A 16,150-nucleotide genomic window follows, 5' to 3' on the forward strand; every position below is an offset into this window, starting at 1 on the left:
GTTTAAATTACTTAGTGGATCAGGCAATTTATTTAATCAAAACACAAACCAATCACTGACTCTCACATTTGACAATTCTTCTTCAGAATTAATCCAAGTGAAATATCTTTAAGTTCTTAGATGATTCAACACATCACAGAATATAATGTTGTAGAGTTATGTTATTAAATAGCAGTATGCCCGTAATAAGAGAATACTGAGAGTAACATGTTGATGAAGATTCTCAGTCATCCAGGTCATCATACGTAGAGAAGATTGAAGCAAGGCGTCTGGACTTGTAGAGTTTTCTAGAAGACGTTTCGCAGCTCATCCAAGCAGCTTCATCAGTTCTAACTGTTTGGTGGGGAAACATGGTTTATATGTGGTTACAGACCTCAGTGGGTGGGTCTGGGTAAAACTTTAAAAAACTTACAAACAATAGCACTAAATGTTTCCATACTTACCTGTGATGTTCTGGCTGACTGGGCCAGGTGTGTCTAACGACTGGCTAACGACTATGAAACTGCCGGAGGGGGACTGATTGACAGCCCTTTGTTCTTACTGTGAGTATGTGCAAACTTCCTGGGAATGGATGGAATCACTGCATTGTATGTGGTAGAAAGAGCCAGAACATCACATGTTATGTTTTTGTTCCTGCCTTTTTACGCCATGTGCCTGTTTTCCTTAGTCTTTTTCTGCCATGCAAAGTGTGATTTTTTAGTTAGTTATTTTGTACTTTTCTTTTTGACCATGCTGAGAGAGATTTTTTGGTTTTTGTATTGTTTTGCCCTCCTGGCTTCCCTGACAGATAGAGCCAGTCAAGCTAAGCTAAGCTAACCAGCTGACACTGTACAAACAGTGAACAGGTGAGCATTAACACGCTTCTTCTACAATGCTTCTTCCTCCTCACATGTTGCTTATCCCATCCTCTCCCAGGCCACTGGCACCAGGCGATAGGTGTAACAAATACACACGTTGATTGTTGGATAACAACAATTTAATATACACTAAACATCTGTGCATCTGTGCATAAATGAGCATTATGCATACATATGTATTTTCTGCCTGGTAGGTGCTACCTTTTCTTCCTCTCACATTATACAGAGGGCAGACGCTTCATATTTAATGTAGTAGATATTCAGTCAAATATATCTAAATGTATAGTAGAATAGCCACTGTGTAATAAACTAGCCTGCTTTTTTTGTGACCCTCCAGCGAAGAGGGACAAGTAACCCAGGCTTACATTAAAAGAGTTCAACTAAACTCTGTTTGCTTTTTCCGTTTCCTGCTCCATAAAAGCCGTTCACGGCCTACAAGGTCACCCTGTCACTTCAATACGATGTGTAAGATCTATATTTTATTGGATGCGCCTCACAGACGTCACCTTGCGCCTCCACTTCTCTCTTCGGCTTTGTTCTCGAACGCTCACATCCTCTTTTGTCCTCCTTCTTCTCTTGAGGTTCTCTTGAATATGTAACATTATTTCTGGTTTAAAAAGTGCTGCAACAGAGGCTCCCACAGTGGGCTCAGATTTATAGCAGATTAAATTATAAGTAGAGGCTGCCAAATCTACAGGGAGGGAAGAAAAATCATCCTTTTTATTTTTCATTTGCATGCTTTCCTCATCTTTCCTTCAGGCCTTTTTGGTTAACGTGACCCACCTCCCATGGCTGTCTCACAATCTATCCTCTCCATAATGACTAATTTAAATGGCTTTGATAATCCGTTAGTGCTATGAATTAAACAGCTATTAGATGAGGGTTCACAGGGAATGAGGTGAAGCCTGAGTCTGCTCTCCGTCACACCCTCTCAGGCTGCACAGACGCCCATGTGTAAAGGCAAAAGAGGCTGTTGGAGCTGCACTTAAAAACATTTCATATTTTCTTTGTAGAGGTGTTTTTTTTCAACACTAATCAACACTTTACGTTGATTTTTATTTGTAAAGGAAACTTTGGATCTTTTCATATTCACCCGTGTGATTAAATGCTCTGGAAAACACCTGAGCATCCTGTCATAAGCTTTCCTCTGGCTACTGCACTCTAACCAATGACCTGATGTACAAGGCCAAGTCTGTCATTGGTCAGTGGCGTGGTGCATTTTTTTTTAACAATTTATCAATCAGGCCCATTTACTGGCACTTCAGCACATCATATCATCACATTATAGCATGCGAGCTAATGAAACATACATTTTTCTTAATGTTTTTCGTAACTGTTTAAAGCTCAGAGACTGTTCATTGATGTATTACAAACATATCAATCAGGAGAGACTAAATGTTTAGATGAGAGAATTTATTGAAGTACAATGAATGAATGAATTGTGCTTTGGCGTTCTAGACCCCGATGCGATGACCGACATCCGAAGGGGGGAAAGGACAGGAGATGAGGCCTCCTAGGCAGGAATTCCCCCCGGGTCTAGACCTGGTGGTGGTGAAGGAGCAGAAGAGCAGGGGATAAAAGAGGCCTTGCCCTGATGAGGAACTGGTGGTGCTTGGGGTGGAGGAGGGTTGCTGAAATCGATCTGAAAGACAGCTGGACGGAGAAATTTTAAATGAATTGCTGAGAGGTCATTGGGCAGGAGAGGGAAGGCTCGGCCGCTGATTGGTGGGGGAGTTGCTCTATAATAACCAGCTGATTAAGTGGGAGGCAGAGAGAGAGAAAGGGGCGAGGGAGAAGGTGGGACAAGTGTGAGGAGGATGATAAGGGAGAGGTGGTTGGAAGAAGTGATGAAAGAGTGAAGATAGTCTTCCTGATTGAACTTGCGCTAAGAGCTTCATTTTATGTTCTTCAAATGGAGGTTGGCTCTAAAAGATTTTTCTTCCAGTGTTAAAATAACTTTACAGCAGAATAAACATGTTTACAGCCTGGTACAGCTGGTGGCTTTCAGTCTGTTTAGATGTGTTTTAGTGTTCTGGTCGCTTCTTCCATCATGTGCAGACAAAAAACTAAATTAGGAATTAAAACATGCAGTAGTGACAATATCTCTCCAGGATCCTGACTTTGGTGCATATATGTTATGTTTTTACATAACAGTCATTTCTTCCAGTTTACCAGCAGTGTGCAGTTTGTCACATCTCTTCCTGAAGAGAAGAAAATACATCCATTATTCAACAAGGCCCTCCGGTGCCGAACGTCTGTATTGTTAGCAGTAATTAACAAGGCACTTTCCTTCAGGATAACAGTTTAATAAAGGAATGGAAAGTTGGGAGCTTTTTACGCAGGGCAAGTGGCTGGAACAGATTTACAACAAGTCGTCCCGTAAAGCTCAAACGGGGAAAACTGATGTTTTTTTTTTTTACACGGTGCCTTCTGCACGTTAAAGTTTCATGTGTCTGTCAGTGTCTAAGTGGGATCACAGAGTCGGAGCAAACTGAACATTCATCCTGAGGGAATGTAAGCATCACATCAAAGAATCAGATTTTTTTTATTATTAAAAATATGTACACTGCCAACTGACACAGCCATCAGTTCTGCCCTCGTAGAGTCGTGGATTTATGATTTAAAAGTGAAACTCAGCAGTCAGGTGTTTCCCCCTGAAACCACATTTTGACAAGAGGAAGAAAGTGAGAGCCAGTGCTGGCTGCGCTGCTTTTTCCATTTTTCTTTTTTTTTTTTTTATTCCCTCGTTGCTTTTCTTTCATTAAGCCTCGTGGTATGTGGCTTTTATTCTTTGCAACAGACGGATCTCGAAGTCAGACGGATGCTCTGAGATCACCGGCTGAGCTTGGACTCACTCACTGATGGCACTTCAACATTAAATGTTCAATCAGGCTCCCCTCTTCACTTTGTCCTGTCCATCGTCCAGAAAGACTCAGCTTCTATGAAAGACTGCTCCAATCAATCACCTGGATTATCTCTGGAATAATAAATGTGTCCCATCACTCTGACAAACTGCCCATTTCGTGTTTTCACTCACTTTCTGTGACAGACATGTTTTGACCTTTTCAGGCAAAGCAGATGATCTCTGTCAGTTAATTAATTTCAGTCATAAAATCATTGGTCTTATGAGTGATACATCTAGCAGAGCAGACATTAACGAACAGTGTGCAGGATTTAGGTGAATCTAATAGCCGAAATTGAATTTAATCTTGTGAATCAGTGAATCTTTCACTGTCCTTGACAACAACAACAACCTCCATCCACAAGATCCACATTGAACAGTAGAAGTTGAGGTATTGCCGAGCTTTAGCCTGCTGTGCTGCTCTTTTATCCAATGTAGCGTTTTCCATCTTGGTGCAGCTGCATAGTTGGCAACAGAGAACAAAGTTCTTCTCCTTGACCGAGACAAACTCAAACAAGTGAACCTGTATTTGTCTTATCCCTTCATGCTCGGTTTGTTTTTGTTAGTAGCCGGTTCTGACCAGACGCGTCATCTTCTACCTGAGACCTCGAGGAGAAGAAGAGCTTCTTGTTGTCCTGTTGATGCCGCTGTCCGTCTAACTACTGCTGCAGCCTTGCTGCTAAATGTCATTACTGCTTGGAGGCAGCTGGACATCTTGTCAGGCTTCAAGCTGTGTGTTTGTGGTCCTGTAGGAAGGTACTGGAAGTGATAGACATGCTGTAGATGAGGACCTATGTTGATGGCCCCTTTTTTATGTGCATATTTTTTGGCTCTGAACATGTATCTGCTTGGTAGCTTTCAGGGATCCTTGTAGTGTTGCGTTGCCTGTGATAGTGACTGACAGATGGTTCATCCAGTCACCTGCCAAGTGTTCTTGCAAAAGTGCCTGCTCTTTCCAAACAGTTTCCTGAGCAACCTCCCAGATGGTTCTGTGACAAACCATCTGGCACACAAGGTTAGTCTTTTACTGCTTTCTGTATGACAAGCAAACAGGAGCTAACGTGTCCATGTTTCAGTCCAGCAGTATGCTTTATTATCATCAGAATCTTTTAACTAGTTTGACTCTTTTTGTGTCTTTTGTGGTGCTTCCTGACTCTGTTTTGTGCAGAGTTTGGTCATTTTTTTACAGTGTAAACACAAAGCTGTTTCATTGGCTCTGCTTTTCAGACCAAAGGCTGCATCCACAATAACACTATTACACAAGCATCAGTCTGCACAGTCTGTGATTCAACGTTTTTAAGGTTTAGTTTACATTTTAAAAAAAACGTTATGGCGCCATAATACTAAAGGCTGATTTCAGTGTTTTGACAGCAGGATGTAAGCTTGTGCAGCTGACCTTGAGAGACCATTAGCAGCTAGTAGTGGAGCAAGACCTGTGTGGTGGGGGAGGGATCAATAAAGAAGTTTGTATTGCTTTCTCCCCCAGTATTACCGGTGACATTATGAGTTTACCTGACATTTTTAGTTCTGCATTTAACAAGCAATGCCACTTGTTATCAGGAGGAAGAAAGATCCAAATAAAACATAAAATGTCAAAGTGTCTCATTAAGCTTTTGTCCTTCTTGACGTTTTTATGAACCAAATCAGCTCATGTCCTCTTAGGTTTTTCTCACTGGGAGTGTCTGCACGTTGCAAAACAGCATGGCAAACACTACTGTCAGAGGAGGAGCAGCTGATTTGAGTTTTATGATGGCAAATGAAATTATGCATGCAGGATCGGGTACTGTGAATGTGTCTGAGCAATTTCTCTTTGGGATATGTGTATAGATCATATTTAATGATGTGATGAGGGAAAAAAATCCCTTGTTTGTATGCTTAGATTTTGGACAGGTGTTTCCACCAAGCGGGCCTGCTCTTCCTTTCGGCCGCACTCTGCACAAACACACACACAAAGTCCCTGATGGTTTCCCTACAGGCCTGGTGAATCTCACATAGAGCAGACAGTAATGAGAAAAAGGATAACTGTGTTCCATCAGCAGCTGAGCCCTGCAGCATCTGTCAGCATTAAATGCACATATATAGCCAGCAGCCATGCAGTTGCTAAGGAAGTGTTGGTATCCAAGCAGGAGTTGTGCAGGGAAACATCCCCAAAGTTGATTCAAGAGGTTGAATGCTGCTGGAGTTGATTTCAAGCTGCATCAATGTTTCATTTATGTATACAGGTTCTCTGAAGGGAAGCAGGAAAATTACCTGGACAGCTGGAATAAAAAAAAGCACTAAAGTGTGGCAGATCCAAAATAAACTCTGGGAACGTCATTATCGGCACATAGGGCATTAAGTAACAACCGTATAGAGGTGGTGTAGGGCAGACCTAAGAGTTATGGTTCTGAAGGTCCCCATACAGCTCAACTGTATTAACAGGCTTCCACATTAATCTTGGTCAACAGGGTCTCCGGAATAAACACAGTGACCACCATGACAGTGTTGCTTTCTACGCCTGGTTTCTGCTCTCCAGGCCAAACCAGACCTCCAGACCACTGCAGACCTGCAACAACAGCACACTGTAAAACATCAGCGAGCACTTAACTGGAACCTACAAGTAATCTTATTATTAACTCAAAGCTAAAATATTCAACATGTTTTCAGACTAAACAGAAGTGGATGGGTTAAACTCTATCTACATTTTTGCATCCTGCCTTAACACATTATGATGTCAGTGTAAGGTGAAGTTTAGGCAACAAAACTATGGCACTATGACATATGGTTTGGTTATACACCACCATCTGTGAAGTCATCCTGTTTGTTATCCTTGAAAGGGCACTCACTTTTAAAACATACCTGATTGGATTAACCATCTGTTTTCCAATTGAATTAATCCAGTTGCCTTATCGCTGCATCCCCACAGCTACCGAGAGCTCCTTTACAGCCACTGCTTACGGCCAAAGGCGCATATAAATGAAAGCCAAAAGAATCCATGAGACACAAAATGACCAGGGTCTAACAAACAAGCCACAGACAGCATTTGGATTCAGTTTTAGCATTGACAGTGGTTCTGATAGATTTAAATGGAAGTGCAGTGGGAGAAGACGTTATGAGGCTGAGTGCAGAGTTTCACTGTGGATGAAGCAGGAGCAGTTACCTTGGGAACTAAGACCCAAAACATGATCTTTTCCTAAACAGAACCAAGTCATTTCTAAACCTTGAACCATGAGAAGACATCCTAAAATAATGGAATAAAGTGAAAGTAAACATTAAACATGACTTGCAAAGAGAGTAAAACCTTCTTTTTTAGCTAAAAAAACAATGTTCTGTTAATTTAACTTACAGAAAACAAAGTTCTCATTACTGTTGCATGAATTGCATTGTAATGTACATTGTAAATTTTGTTGTATATATAATGACAAAGACTTTCTGATGTGTGCATGCCCACATCTGCACTGATGTGTGTCTAATAAAGAGTGTAAATAAACATGTCTGTGTGACTAAACCTAAACCAACAGAGTTTTACAGTGTACTGAAGGGGTTAAAGCACTCCAGCCCACAGATCATAAATAAAAATCTTTAAAATCCCACATGTGTAAATGTGTCTGGGCCGGACCAATAACCGCAGAGCGCCACACTACTGCTGTTTACACACTGATACAAACCACAGTGCTCTGCAGGAGAAAAGGTTCAGTTGTAGACCTGTCTGAATTAAGTTTGTCAACACACATGTAGAATGTACAGCACCTAAAAGGGACGGAGTGAGTGTAAGAAATAAATCCAGATGCTTGTTGTGACATAGTGGAGATGGGAAATTCAGTGTGACAGACAAATGGATGGCTCTCTCTCCCTGTGCATCAGATTTCTGGATGAGAACAAGGAGGAGGAGGAGGAGGAGGGGATGCAGCAGTGGTTTGCCTGGCCTACTTTCCTCCATTCATCAGCCAGTTATCCTCCTGGGAACACTGGAGGTACAGTGCATGGAGGGGAGTTCAGCCACGCTTGACCTGTCACCACAAGACAGCAGAGGAATGTCTGCACTCAGGGAGAGAAAGTGGACGAATGGAGAGTCAGCACACTTACTGTATGTGGAGAGGTCACAGTCATTCCTTGTTTCCATCTTTACACTGTCCATTTCCTCTCACCCTGCTGCCCTGCTGGCCTGTGTGTGTGTTTTTCTCTCAGCTTGGTTAAGTTTAGACCCTGCAGATGATCCTGCTGTGTGCATTCCTGAAAGAGGAGGTGTATAAAATATCTGGATAGATTGACATTCAGCCCCCCCACCCCTCTCTCTATCCCTCCCACTCTTCCTCCCAAACACACTCTCTGTCATATCCTCAGGCTCCTGTCACTGACTGAGCTTCAGCAGGTAGACATCGGTAATTATGAAGGTGGAGGAAAGACACTCGATCGCCTACAGGTGTTTTTTTTTTTAGTGTAAAGGAATGCAGCAGGAAACAAAGAGACAACTCTAAGCGGTGTCAGTACACAAAGTGTTAAACGCACCTCTAAAAGCTTTCTAATTCCAGCTTTGGCGTGTTAATGCTCTGATTTTTTTTTTTTTCCAAATGTGTCCAATAATGCCTCTAAACAGCACCGGAGGCTTGTTGCTATGGTTACGGCCAGGTATCGCACAGCGTTGCCGCTGGGTTGTTAACATGAAGGTGTCTCCAAATAAGGAAATTCTGGCTTTAGAGTGAAACTGTCATGTCTTTTGTTGCCGTCCTCTAACCCTGGTTGAAGTGACAGATGCAGGCAGGCTCACTAAGCCAGATGGAGCTGCATGAATTCACACATGATTTCATGTGAAGGCACACTGATTTTTAAATGTTGTCTCAGACAAAGTCTCAGAGGGGGGAAAAATTTTGTTTACTGCCTGCCTCACGAGAACGGCTCAGTTCAAGCATCGTCTGGGTTAACAAGAACTATTTTCCAAAAGTTTCCCTTCAAGACAAATACAACTATGTAAAAGTTAAAGTCTGGAAAACTGAATTACGAATCAGACTCTATAATGGAAAACTAGAGGCAGCAAGTCTGGTGTAAGCGAGTGTGTGTGTGTGATATACTGCCCTACAGGGCATCCAGGGGATGGGTCTTTGCCCGTCTACACCCTGTCTCACAGTTTGATCCTGCTCCTGGAGTCTTAGAGGGGGGCAGGAAGCCATGATGCATGGCGGCACGTTTCCCCTGGGCGCCGGCTGATGCCCCCTGACAGATTGAGGCTGCAAGGATGTGTTGAACATCTACATGTGTGTGTGTGTGTTGTCTCAGTGTGTCTCAAGGTTTTTTACATTTATCAGAATAATAGGAGAAACAGTTGGGGACAAGTCCAAAACAGCTTTGCTTGTTTGCTCGAGCTAATTAAATATACATTGAAAAATAAATTAGTCACAAAACCCAATTCATTAGTGCTTTGTACCCAGTCGTCCTGATGTGATTCTGCTCTGTTTATCTTTTCAACATGTGGACACATTATTTTTTTAATTTCCTTTTTTTTGTTACAGTAGTCCACAATTTATGATCAGTCACATATTTCCACTTAAAATGCATTTAAAGTGAAATACGTGAGAGGGAGACGTCCTTTTACGGGATTTATGTAGAAAACATGCTGAAGAACACACCAGCAGAACACATGGTTATAAAAACCTTTTCACATTTGTCTTTTAAATTATTTTGGAGCAACTGAAACAATTTTCTGTAAAGATTTAAAAAGTCTTCTGATTCTGATCGTGATTCAACAAAATAATCCTGATGGAGAAAAATACATCCATTTATCCAGAGTCAGATGACACTATATGACTTCGATAGAGTTTACACCATTGACAGTAAAAACTATGGACAGAGCTTCCGTGACGTCACCCGTTTGTTTCTGAAGAGCCGTTTTGAGGCTCGGTGGGAGGTTCCAGGACGTTGATGACTGCCGCCATGTTGGCAGCGTCACGTCCGCCAAAACTCCAAATATGGACAAAAAGGGGGAGCACGAGCGGGGGTTTAGGGGGGCGGGCGATCGTGGAAGCAGGAAACTCACGTTGTGATACGTCAACTGTCTGTCACTGAAGCCGCCATGCCCATAATTATGCGTAATTTTAAGTCCGAATACAATTGAAACGAGTGAGTTGTAAAAAAATTCACCCCCTGTACAATTGACACCAGAAGAGAACCTATCATCTGAGACCAGAGTGGTTTTTTGTACCAGGCTGTAAACATGTTTTTTTCTGCTGTGAAGTCGGCCATTTTAACATGGGAGTCTATGGGAAATTACTCGCTTTTGGAGCCAGCCCCCAGCTGTTGTGGCGTGAATTACAAGTTTTGACACTTCCGCATGGGCTTCAACTTTGAGCCCCTAAGGTTGCCGCTTGGTTTACACACAGACCGGAGTTTCCTCCCAGCTGGGCATCCCCCCCCCCCACTGTAACCCTCCAGTGGAAGCCACCCAGGAGGCGACCAGCTCCTTTTGACATGAAGGAACAGCTGCTCTGCTCTGACCTCACTCCAGATGTCCACTGTATCTCCAGGGCTGATTCTATCGAGGAATCTCATTATTATTTTGACCACATCAAGATGCAGGAATAAATCGCTGTAGCACACAAAAGCTACACATTAGAGCACTTCTGTGTTTTTTTGTTGTTTTTATTTGTCCAGTGTGAAGTCTTTAGTGTGTCCCATCACTGTGGCTGGTCTCATGTTAAGCTAATTTCCTCCTGGTTTTTATCAGAAACAATAGGACCAGTTGATCAGATGATCACAGCAATGCACTTTTTTAATCATCTTATTTTTTTCAGTCTGTAAATAGTGAACATCCCTTCACTTGTGGTCTTAAATGTTCGTAGACATTGATTTGTTGTGTCTGTGTGTAACAACCACTGCAGAATGATGACACTTCATCCTGTGTTTATAACTCAATATTTACATATTAAAAAAAAACATTCCAGCATCACATTGCTACAAAATGTGCTCTATTAAATTAACCAATGCTGTTGCCGGGGAAATTCCATAAGACTACATCCCCTGTGTATACATCAGTGTGTGTGTGTGTGTATAAACAACAATAAGGCCCACTCTGTGAGAGCTTGTGAAGCATGGCCGTGGCCTGTTTAATGAGATAGCATGCGGTACGATGCTATGTGTGTGAAATTGAAGCACTGGCAGTGTCAATTGAATTAAATGGGCTTGTGTGAGATAAGAACGAGCACGTGAGAAGCAGCCTGTATGCTAGCGTCATCTGCCAATGAGTGTGTGTGTGTGTGTGTGTATTATATGATTAACATGGACACAACATTTTATTGGCAAAGAAACCAAAGAAACACGTAAACTGTACGCCCAAACACCACCATAAACAAAATGGGTTTTAATTGACTTCTCTGTGGCTGAACATCCTCATGGATTAGCCAGAAGCTAATAATAAATGGTAGGAATGGTTGCTTGTGCCCTGTAGCAGCTGCCATCTCAAAAGAATTTAGAGTTTTGGGAGAAAATAGCTTCTTGTGTTTTCCTTTGTTTTGGTTGCAGCGTTGTAAAATCTCCATGATCGTCACTGACGGCACTGTAAACTCATTTTGGAGTGTTGATCAATCATTGATTAGCTAAGCAGAACAAATGATCACTGACCTGAGCATGGAGGTGTACGACAGCGCGGTGATCCATGTGAGCACTCGGAGGGGAAGAGGAGGACTGTTTAGTCAGTGATTCACCTCAGGCTTTCTTTACACTCTGAGCCCTCTGAAAATACCCAAGGAGCCAAAAAGAAAATACCTCACAGCTGTTCTTTCTGCAGCCAAGCCATTCCTGTGATACTTGTCTTTTTTTTTTCAGGCGGAGCCCATATATGCCTGTAAGCATTGTAAGCTTTGTCCTGTTTTAAACTTCACACTGCTGGTTGTGTCCCCCCCCCCCCTGTGCACTTAAAATTGTGAAAGGGGTCCCAGTGAGGGGCCAATGAGAAAAGGAATCAGGAGAAAACACAAGGAGACTGGGGGTTGGAAGTATCACGTAGGCCAGAGAGAATGTCAGTGTCACGACCTCAGAGAAGGAGGCAAAAAAGATCAGTCTCTGGAGCGCTTATCTTGCTCTCCATCTGTAGTAGATTTTGTGACACGAGGAGCACAGGGGGATAAGAAACACTTCGAACCTACCCCCTCCTACTCCTCCTCCTCCTCCTCGTCTCACCCCCCATCCAAACCTGGAACAAAAGCACTCCTCTTGTTTTCTGGCTGGTGAGAGAGGCACACGGCATGAATAATTAACACAGGACAAACAATAACTATCAGCTGCCTATCTGAAACTTGTCCCTTATCTGTTGCTTGAATCAACAGGGTTTGTCAAGAAAGCAATACTCGTTACCCTCACAGAGATCATATCACAGTGTGATAAAGCAGTAATTTGTTCTGTTTTGGCACAACTCTTACTCACTTTTTTCTACATGTAAAGCCCATAACCACAGCTTTTCCGTGGTGCCAGAGGTGAATGTCATGATGTACAAGCCTGTTCTGCCTCACGATTCCCCTTAAACTCAGAAATGAATCCATTAATCAGCCACTTAAGTGTATAATTTATTTAATGTGTTGTCTAAGAAACAGGAAGAACAGCCTTTTTATGAGGGGTGATTGTTAAGGTCTTTGCCCTCCTTTAGTCTACCGAGCTGTCCAAATGGTGATCAGGGCTCAGGCATAGCAGCCTGAGTCCAACAGGGTGGATGTTGTCCATGTTTCAGGATGGCAGCCATCGCCACTGTAGATGAAACATTCCCCTGCAACTGTGAGTGTGAGCGTTTGCTGTGTATAACTGCATGGTTTTTATTCTTTTATCTGTGAAGATCATGTTAGAGGTCTCCTGATGATTGCCATCATGTTCTTATGGAATTCCATGGATCATAAAAAAAATACGAGCGTGGCGGATGACAGCATGGACCTCCGGTGTTGTTTCCCCAGACAATGCTGTTCCATAATTTTCAATTACCACAGACAGACATGCCAGAAAAACACAAAACAAAACAAAACATTGACTTCAAAGGGTTAAACTGCAGTAACCAGAGGCCATGATTTCACACTTTTGGTTCAAACCCCATCATTATGTAACATGAAAGAATCACATTTAAAAGTGGCAGAAAATATTATATACTGATTGATTGACATTTAAAAAAAAAAAACTCTACTTTGTGATCTGAGAACGAGTGCAGCTGCAAAGTCCACAGCTCAGTCCAGACTCACATGTGAGGATTAAGTCACCTTTAGCTTTTAATTCCTTCCCCCTTACATTTTGACTGGCAGCTCGCTGTGGTAAAATTGCATATTTTCCGCTCCTGTGCGTCAGTGTGTTTACCATCCCAAGTAACACAGGCGTGACAATAGTGTGGAAGGTAAACCAGAGGCGTGTTCTGTCGGTGGAGAGTCTCCGCCCTCCGGAGCAGAGCCGTGCTGCTGCCTGGATGAGCAGCTCAGCTTTCAGTGACTTCATAAAAGTGTTTGCACACCAGCCTCCTCTCAACGCTGCGCGCTCGTCCTACACCTCGGAGCGGTGGATTTTAACAGCTGGACCCTGTTGGGCACGATTCACTCCAGTGGACACACACAGATTATTTTTAAATATTTTATTGAATCCAGCAGCAGCACCAGGCTTTTAAACATTTCCACAGCTTGTCACGGGCTGAAGGGTTTCGGCAACAGAGCTTGCGCTTTGAGGTAAGAAATCGCTCTTTGGCACAAGTGTATCCAACTTAAATGTGTTGAAATTCAAGATCAATAGTCACAGTTTAAAAGCATGTCTCCTCTTTGAACGGACTCGTGATTCAGGGTGTGTTTGGTTGCGCGCAGTGTTAGTTTGAAGTCTGCTCAGGGCACTTTGTTGCAGCAAGTTCACCCCAAACGAGCCGCAGGAGCAAAAAAAAAACAAAAAAACAATCAAAACCTGGAAAGAGAAGTGAAATTCTTCATGATGTTCTAGATCGGTGCGCGCACACATCCACCGGCGGCCTCCCTGGAAAGAAAGTTTTAGTTCTTATTTATCAGGAGCTCAGATTATGAGAAACCTGCCAGCAGTGCGAGACCGGAGCGATGTGTGTCAGTCTCCAAGCTGGCATCCTTCCCACGGGGGTCCAGCCACAACACGAGGAGGCGGCTGTCTGCGGAGAGTATGAGAAGGGAGGGGGCACCAGATGGATGCTTCTACCTTTGCTGTAGGGCAGGAGTTGACTGTCAGTCTGTATTAATCAGAGGCATGCATCATCCAACATCACCTCATGCCTGTCTGTCAGAATCAGTGACTCCTAAGTTTTAGTATCAGTCACATGCTGTATTACAGAAGCATGTGACTGAGGAGGTGTAGCAGCACATTGAGGCTGATTCTATTAGTGACAAGTTGAGCAGCAGTATCAGCAAAAAAAAAAAAAAAAAGTGCAGAAAGTTTTGACTCCATAACAGCTGGAAATATCAGGTTTTAATCATCAGATTTTGCCTAAGGAGATTGGCTCCAAGGGACCCATTAACACACAGCAGTGTCCAGGTGAGTGTGTGCTCTGCCTCAAGTTACCCAGCTCTGACTCCCTGAGGCTTGTCAGGAGAGAGGAGTTAAGCTTGGACACACTTGACACATCAGCTCCTGTCATAATGAGCTGAGCTATGACTACACTGTTCTGCTGCATCATGTAAAGATCCTTCTCTCTTTCCTCCTCCATCTGCTCTCTTTGTTCTGTATTTTCTTTATTATGTTGAATAGGAGCTGGTACAGGGAACTGGAAACAGAGGCGTGTTTGTTCACCATGTTGGGGATGAACATTTGCCTTGTCAAAAAAAAAAAAGAAAAAAGAGAAAAGAAACAGTAGTATTGATGATTTTCAGAGCAGCTGCCAACACAGATGACTAAACTCCGCCTGCAGCCTTTCTCTCCTCAGTTTGATTCACATGAATGTTGGAAAACAGAAAGCCGCAGTGATGACTTCAACTGACTCCAACAACAATTCATGCAGGGAATAAAGGTTAGCAGCAGCAACTATGTATTTGGTTTCCTTGGTGGACTGCAATTAAATGGGAGCCTGTGAGTAGGTTCAAAGCCGGCATGTATTCCACCTACAGACGCCGAGCACCTGGTGGTCGGCTTGTGCATTTTGATTTAATATCGCCTCTGATAATGTGTTGCTCTTAATCACACATTTACAGTGCCAACTATGAAACGAACAGCGAAAAAAACACATTCATATGAAAGAAAGTGTGAGATGGAGAGTGTGCGTGCTGGGTTCACTGCTCCCTGTGTCATCCAGTCCCTGGCAGAGATAGTAGAGTGTGAACTGTAGTGTATGGCAGCTCCTGCTGAGAGAGACGGGGTGACTGACTTGATGCCGCCTGGCCTGGCAGCGCATCGCTCATTAAAGGCCTGAAATTAATCAGTATGTGGTTCCACATGGTTGGATGCCTCCTTCCCTCTCCTCTCCTCTCCTCTCAGACTTTCACTCTTCCTCTCTTAATATCAGCTGATGTGTATGCAAATGAGGCTGCTACCTTAGCCAGTGTTTGGTCACTGGCCCGGAGTTTACATCCCCTGATTCATCTGTCCTCACCATCCATCTTCCTCTGTATGGTCTCATCTATTATTGCTTCTTCCACTTGTCCCCATCCTTTCTCATCAGCTTCCCTCTCTTTCCTTCCTTCGTCCCTCATTCAGCCCGCAGAGCACGTCTGTATCCATATGAATGGGTTCAGAGCAGCAGAGGCACAACGGAAAACGAGGCTGGGTCATCACTCTACACTCGCTTTCCTCTGTATCAGCCCCACTACGGCACCAGTGGTCCGTAGAGAGCCCGGAACTAAATGGAGTATCTATTGGCTCAATGAGAAAATTGCTTTTTTCGATTGCTAGAGGACCCTTCATTTAATGTGTGTGATGCAGAGGCCCCAGCCCGTAATGGGTTCAGCATCTTTGTTGTCAGGAGACATGAGAAAATGAAATTTGCTTTTCAGCTGGCAGAAATAATTTACTTTCTGAAAGGTGTATTTTTCATCAGCTGTTTAAAAAGCCATGAAGGTGCCTGTTATTACAGACAGCTTGTCTGTGCTCCGGTCTGTGAGTGTGAACCAGTGCGGTTTGATGTTATGTTCAGGTCACATGTGTGGTACCAGCCTTAAACTGAAATGTGTTTGAAATATTGCAGAAATGATTTTTTTTTTGTTATTATTTTTTTTTCACTGACTCGGGTGGAAGAAAGTTGGTGTATTGGTCGGTGTAGCTGCAGGCTGAAACACAAAATGTGTATTGGTGGAGCATATAAAAGAAGAGCATGCTGGGATATGATCACAGGGATGACCACGGACTTGAATAACAATCTGAGGTGGACGGGCAGCCGGCTAATGAGGCAGCTAGTGATCGAAGTGGGCACGCCCAGGTGACAAATCACTATAATGTTTGCCGTTTGAAAATAGAA

The 16,150-nt window shown here is 43.1% G+C and overlaps 1 protein-coding gene across 1 annotated transcript in view; it reads left to right on the forward strand.

The window, feature by feature from the left end:
- Positions 1–13,194: 13,194 nt before the first annotated feature.
- tspan18b (tetraspanin 18b) overlaps positions 13,195–16,150 on the forward strand; it is a 30,890-nt gene continuing 27,934 nt past the window's right edge. The window contains exon 1 of the mRNA XM_028431191.1: positions 13,195–13,418. The gene's annotated coding sequence lies outside the window, so the exon portion shown is untranslated. The remainder of the gene's footprint in view (positions 13,419–16,150) is intronic.

This window comes from Parambassis ranga, chromosome 19, assembly GCF_900634625.1.
Source record: "Parambassis ranga chromosome 19, fParRan2.1, whole genome shotgun sequence".
Taxonomy (NCBI): Eukaryota; Metazoa; Chordata; class Actinopteri; family Ambassidae; genus Parambassis; species Parambassis ranga.